The sequence below is a fragment of the Callithrix jacchus genome, chromosome 22, assembly GCF_049354715.1.
Source record: "Callithrix jacchus isolate 240 chromosome 22, calJac240_pri, whole genome shotgun sequence".
In the NCBI taxonomy this organism is placed as follows: domain Eukaryota; kingdom Metazoa; phylum Chordata; class Mammalia; order Primates; family Cebidae; genus Callithrix; species Callithrix jacchus.
The window spans coordinates 42,546,135-42,552,793 of NC_133523.1; the positions used below are offsets into that span (position 1 = coordinate 42,546,135).

Sequence of the window (6,659 nt, forward strand, 5' to 3'; positions counted from 1 at the left end):
TTGTCTTTCATGTCACCTGCCTGGCCCTCTTCCAAGGGTACTTTCCTGCCTTTTGTCCTTGCTCTGAAGCTTTTCAACAAACTTTCCCTCCTGCTCTAAAACTTGCCTCAGCCGTGTGCCCCTCAGTCGATTTCTTTCTCCTGAGGAGGCAAGAATTCACGTTGCTGCAGACCCATGCGGATTTGCTGCCAGTAACAGGGTTTGGGCTTGGGAGGTGTTAATGCAGGAGGAGGTCTGGGTCCCGCAGTTCTTTCACCCAGGCTGGAGTGCAGTGGTGCGATCTCGGTTCACCGCAGCCTTCGCCTCCCGGGTTCACGTGATCCTCATGCCTCAGTCTTCTGAGTGGTGGGATGACAGGAACCCACCACCACACCTGGCTCATTTTTTGTATGTTTAGTAGAGACAGGGTTTCACCATATTGGCCAGGCTGGTCTCGAACTCCTGATCTCAAGTGATCCGCACCTGCCTCGGTCTCTCAAAGTGCTGGGATTATAGGCATGAGCCACCACCCCCAGCCCTGGTCAATCTTAAGGTCTGTGTTGATGTTAACACTGGTCAGCTGTGCCTGAATTACAGTGGGAGGAGGGTATAATGAGGCATGTCCAGCCACCCTGTCCCATCCTGGCCTGAACTAGTGTCTCAGGTTTACTTTAGAATGCCCTTGGCCTAGAGGAAGGTTCCATTCAGTTACTTGGGGGACTTAGAATTTTATTTGTGGTTTACAGTAAGATCACTGCAGATGTGGCCGATATGGTGGCTCACGCCTATAATCCGAGGCAGGTGGATCACAAGGTCAGAAGTTCAAGACCAACCTGGCCAATATGGTGACACCCCATCTCTACTAAAAATACAAATGTTAGCGGGGCATGGTGGCAGGCACCTGTAGTCCCAGCTACTCTGGAGGCAGAGGCAGGAGAACTGCTTGAACCTGAGAGGCGGAAGCTGCTGTGAGCCGAGATTGCACCATTGCATGCACTCCAGCCTGGGTGACAGAACGAGACTCAGTCTCCAAAAAAAAAAAAAAAAAATTATTGCGGATGTAATTGGTTAAGTCAGGGTTATACTAGAGTAGGGTGAGTTGTGTCCCTAAGCCATTATAATGGGTAACCACACAGACACCCAAGAAGGGAAGGCCATGAGCCGACAGCGCAGAGATGAACTCTTGGCCTCCAGAACTAAGGCGGAATGGCCTGGGCTCGGTGGCTCACGCCTGTAATCCCAGCACTTTGGTAGGTCAAGGCAGGGGAGTCACCAGAGGAGTTCAGCTGACCAAAATGGCAAAACTCTGTCTCTACTGAAAACACAAAAATTAGCTCGGTGTGGTGGTGGGTGCCTGTAATCCCAGCTACTCAGGAGACTGAGGTGAGAAAATTGCTTGAATGAAAGGTGGAGGCTGCAGTGAGCCCAGATCACTCCAGCCTGGGAGACAGAGTGAGACCATGTCTCAAAGAAACAAAGAACTAGGAATGATTTTCTTTTGCTTCAAGGGGCCCAGTCGTGTTTCCTTCTTAGAGCGACCGGGGAATCATTTAAAGCATCTAATGCATGTTCATTGAATGGATTGTATGACAAGGAGCAGAGAGAGACCCGCGGCCTAGCGGGAAAGCAGCCTAGAGACCAAAGGTGCGGTGCCCTTGGCACAAGGCTGGTGGTCCTGTAGCTATTTCGTGCACATTGTCTCAGGAAGTAGAATTCTGAAAATCCTTTCATTGATTCCACAATATGGTCTTGGCTCACTTAACAATAGGGTTGTGTTCTGAGAAATGTATTGTGAGGCAATTTTATATTTGGTGAACATCATGGGTATGTTTACACAAACTTAGATGGTGTATGTGTGTGTGTGTGTGTGTGTGTGTGTGTGTGTGTTTTATTTATTTATTTTTGAGGCAGAGTCTTGCTCTGTCACCCAGGCTGAAGTGCAGTGGCACAGTCACAGCTCACTTTGTGCTTGACTGATTTTTCTTTATTCATAGTAGAGATAAGGTCTCACTAGATTGCCCAGGCTGGACTTGAACACCTGAGCTCAAGTGATCCTTCCACCTTGCCCTCCCAAAGTGGTGGGACTATAGGCGTGAGCCACCACGCCCAGCCACCACTGTGCTTCCTTTGGTGTATGACTGTTGCTTCCTGACATTTGCGTTGAGATGTTATACATTAATCAGACTCCCTGTTCTGCATTCAGACCTCGCCTAAATGACATTGGAGACAGACCTGTGTGATTGTTACCTCTTTACAGTAGAAGATTAAGAAATCCCCTTAGTAGTTAGCAGTTGACTGGAGTGCAGTGGTGCGATCTCAGCTCACTGCAACCTCCGCCTTCTGGATTCAAGCAATTCTCCTGCCTTAGCCTCCCAAGTAGCTGGGATTACAGGTGCTCACCACCATGCCTGGCTAATTTTTTGTATCTTTAGTAGGGATGGGTTTCACCATGTTGGCCAGGCTGGTCTCGAACTCCTGACCTCATGATCTGTCTGCCTCAGCCTCCCAAAGTGCTGGGATTACAGGTGTGAGCCACTTCGCACCTCCGACCCTGGCAATCTAATCTTACAGCCGTATGTTAGCTGCCTTTGTATGCAAAATGCTGTGATTCTGCTCACCATCTTCTTTTTTTTTTTTTTGGTTAGACAGAGTTGCTCTGTTGTCCAGGCTGGGGTACAGTGGTGCAGTCTCAGAATACTGCAACCTCCACCCCCTGGGTTGAAGCAATTCTTTTGCCTTGGCCTCCCAGGTAGCTGGGATTACAGATGCCGACCACCAGGTGCCCAGCTAATGTTTGTATGCTTTTTTAGTAGAGACAGGGTTTCACCATGTTGACCAGGCTGGTCTTGAACTCCTGATTTCAAGTGACCCACCACCACCTTGGCCTCCCAAACTGCTGGGATTATAGGCGTGAGCCACCTCATCCAGCTCACCTCCATTTTTACCTGCATAAATGATCCCCATTTTCCCCACACTGGGACCACTGATCACTACTCTTCAGTGTCCCTGGGCACCCACCCTCACTGCTTTGTGTTTGAATAAACTTTTCTCTTTTCTTGAGATGGTTCTGCCCAGGCTGGAGTGCAGTGGCACCGTGACAGCTCACTGTAGCCTTCACCTCCCGGGTTCAGGTGATTCTCCTGCCTCAGCCTCCTGAGTAGCTGGGACTACAGGTGCATGCCACCATGCCCAGCTAATTTTTGTAATTTTAGTAGAGATGGGATTTCACCATGTTGGCCAGGCTGGTCTTGAACTCCTGGCCTAGCAATCTGTCTGCCTTGGCTTCCCAAAGTGCTGGTATTACAGGCATGAACCAATGTGTCCAGATTTATTTTTTAATTTTTCAGAGGCAGGATCTTTCTCTGTCACTCAGGCTGAAGAGCAGTGTCCAGATCATGGCTCACTGCAGCCTCAACCTCCTAGGGTCCTCTTGCCTCAGCCTCCCAAGTATCTGGGGCTACAGGCATGTGCCCCGTGTCCAGCTAATTTTTTTTATTTTTTGTAGAGACAATGTCTCACTAGGTTGCCCAGGCTGGTCCTTAACTTCTGGCTTCAAGCTATGCTCCAGCCTCACCCTCCTCAGTAGCTGGGATTACAGGTGCACAGCCCCAGGCCTGGCCACCACGGCCAATTTCAAACTACCAATATGAGATCATTGAACATGGAATTGGAAAGAGATGCCCAGTGTTACACTGTTCCATAGAAAGCCTGTTACACAGACATAATCAATGCAAACAGGCCAGGCTGGGTGCAGTGGCTCACGCCTGTAATCCCAGCACTTTGAGAGGCCAAAGAGGGTGGATCACGTGAGGTCAGGAGTTTGAGACCAGCCTGGCCAATATGGTCAAACCCCATCTCTACTAAAAATACAACAAAATCAGGCAGGTGTGGTGGCGCGTGCCTGTAGTCCCAGCTACTTGGGAGGCTGAGGCAGGAGAATCACTTGAACCTGGGAGGTGGAGGTTACAGTCAGCTGTGATTGCACCACTGCACTCCAGCCTGGGTGACAGAGCGAGACTCTGTCTCAAAAAAACCCAGAAAGTTACACAATGAAGCTTTGTCCTGCATTCTCATGACTTTTTTTTGTCTTTGAGACAGTCTCACTCTGTCGCCTGGGCTGGAGTGCAGTGGCACAATCTCGGCTCACTGCAACCTCCGCCTCTGGGTTCAGGCAATTCTCCTGTCTTAGCCTCCTGAGTAGCTGGGATTTCAGGAGTACACCACCATGCCCAGCTAATTTTTTTTTTATTTGAGACAGAGTTTTTGCTCTTGTTGCCCGGGCTGGTGTGCAGTGGCACAGCTCGGCTCACTGCAACCTCCGCCTCCCAGGTTCAAGCGATTCTCCTGCCTCAGCCTCCCGAGTAGCTGGGATTAGAGGCGTGCATCACCATGTCCAGCCAATTTTGTATTTTCAGTAGAGATGGGTTTCTCCATGTTGGTCAGGCTGGTCTCGAACTCCTGACCGCAGGTGACCGCCTGCCTTGGCCTCTTAAAATGCTGGGATTACAGGCATGAGACACCGCGCCCAGCCCTAATTTTGTATTATTATTAGAGATGGAGTTTCACCACGTTAGCCAGGCTGGTCTCGAACTTCTGACCTCAGGTGATCCACCTGAATTGGCCTCCCCAAATGCTGAGATTACAGGTGTGAGCCACCTCGCCCAGTTCATTCCCTTTACTTTGAAACATCTGTGGGACATTCATGGAGGTGGAGGGTCTGTTTCTAAGCCTCTGAGTTCCAAATCTGCTTTGCATATTTTTTGACAGCTCACCTCCCCATTCCCCTGCCCCACCCTGCTGCTTTCTTCCGTGTGCTGAATCACGGGGGACCAGGTCCTTTGTTCTGTAGCCAGGCTCAGTCCACATTCTGGGCTGGGCTGATTGCTGCCTTGTGGTGTTGTTTCACTGGCAACTTTATCCTCCTGTTTTCTGCAAACTGGTGGTTACAGTGAGAAGCTTGATCTGATTTTTTTCTTTTCATTTTTTTTTTGTTTGTTTTAAAGGGAGCTCCGTAGCTGGTAGTTAGCCTCCTGCTGCTTCACTGAAGCTGGGGAGTGGCTGCTTTTTTCTCTTTCCTTGTGTGTTAGGACTGCTGGGAGCTTGGGTGGTGCCTGCTTCTTGCCTTAGTAAAATTCCTCAGCCTTTGTTTTTTTTGTTTGTTTGTGTGTTTTTTGTTTTTTTGGAGACAGAGTTTCATTTTTTTTTTTTTTGAGACGGAGTTTCGCTCTTGTTACCCAGGCTGGAGTGCAATGGCCCGATCTCGGCTCACCACAACCTCCGCCTTCTGGGTTCAAGCAATTCTGCTCCTCAGCCTCCTGAGTAGCTGAGATTACGGGCGCAGCCACCACGCCTGGCCAATGTTTGTATTTTAGTAGAGACGGGGTTTCGCCATGTTGGCCAGGCCGGTCTCGAACTCCAGACCTCTCTAGTGATCCACTCACCTTGGTCTCCCAAAGTGCTGGGATTACAGGCCTGAGCCACCATATCGCGTCCATCTCTATTAAAAAAAAAAAAAAAAAATTTTAAGGTGGGGCTCGATGACTCACGCCTGTAATCCCAGCACTTTGGGAGGCTGAGGAGGGTGGATCACCTGAGGTCAGGAGTTGGAGACCAGCCTGGCCAACATGGTGAAACCCTCACCCCCACCCCACCCCCATCTCTACTAAAACTGGAAACATTAGCTGGGCGTGGTGGCTGCGTCTATAATCCCAGGTACTTGGAAGCTGAGGCAGGAGAATGACTTGAACTTGGGAGGCGGAGGTTGCATTGAGCTTAGATGGAACCATTGCACTCTGACCTGGGCAAAAAGAGTGAAAATCTGTCTCAAAAAAAATAATAATAATTTAAAAAAGAAATAAATATAGGACTCTAAGGGGACTCAGAGTCAGTGAGAGCCTGGCTTAGCTGGACTTTGTCCCCACCCACTATCTCTTTGCTGCCTTCCTGGAAGTCTTCCTGTCTGCCTGGAGGAGAGTGGGGGCCCTTTTCTGTTCAGGGCATCCTACCACAGTTCCGCAAGGAAGACCCCCGGGGACCAGGATGGGGGATGAAACCTTGACCCGCCTCTCTCCCCTACCTCTATAGCCGGGCTTGGGGTGCCTGATGCAGGTGGAGGAGCTCCGGGCGGATAACAAGATGGACTTCCTGGCAGGCCCTGTGGAAGGGGGAGGGGCTCCTGGCTCACTGCCCTCCCTAAGCCCAGCAGCACCTGCTCTGGAAAGCCCAGTAGATCCTGGGCGGGGTTTGCCAGTCACGGATGCTGGAAGGGTTTCTTTGGCCCTGAGTAAAGGGAGAGGCCCAGAGGGAGCACTGAGTTGCCAGCAGAGCCACCCTGATTCCTTCAGCAGGACCCGGAGTGAGCAGGTGAGGGGCTCCTCGCCCACCCGGCAGCACACACACCAGTGCACACACTCCCAGGCGGGGAGCAGGGGATGTGGGAAGTGGACTCGCTGTGCACTCGAGGGCCTCTGGTCCCCTGTGGGATGCACTCCCAACTCAGAGCCTCCAGGACAGGAGGGTCCCTCCCTCGGCAGCCAGGCCCCCCTCCTACCCGCCAGCCGCCCTCCTTAGCTCCCTCCCCACTTCCTTCCCGGTGGATCTGTTTCTAGAGCTCCAGCCACCACCTCCCTCCCCTTCTCCAGCCCCTGCCACCAGCTCCTTCCTTGTCTCCCTCCCCTCAG

General features: G+C 51.1%; 1 protein-coding gene across 10 annotated transcripts in view; it reads left to right on the top strand.

Annotated features, from left to right (window-relative positions):
• FUT2 (fucosyltransferase 2 (H blood group)) overlaps positions 1 to 6,659 on the top strand; it is an 84,154-nt gene that overhangs the window by 42,428 nt on the left and 35,067 nt on the right. For 3 of the 10 annotated variants that reach the window (XR_013530826.1, XM_054249633.2, XM_017967558.4), the window contains exon 1: positions 6,279 to 6,342. The exons of the other annotated variants lie outside the window; for them this stretch is intronic. The gene's annotated coding sequence lies outside the window, so the exon portion shown is untranslated. Of the gene's footprint in view, positions 1 to 6,278; positions 6,343 to 6,659 lie in introns of those variants that run through there. 10 annotated transcript variants of the gene reach the window in all.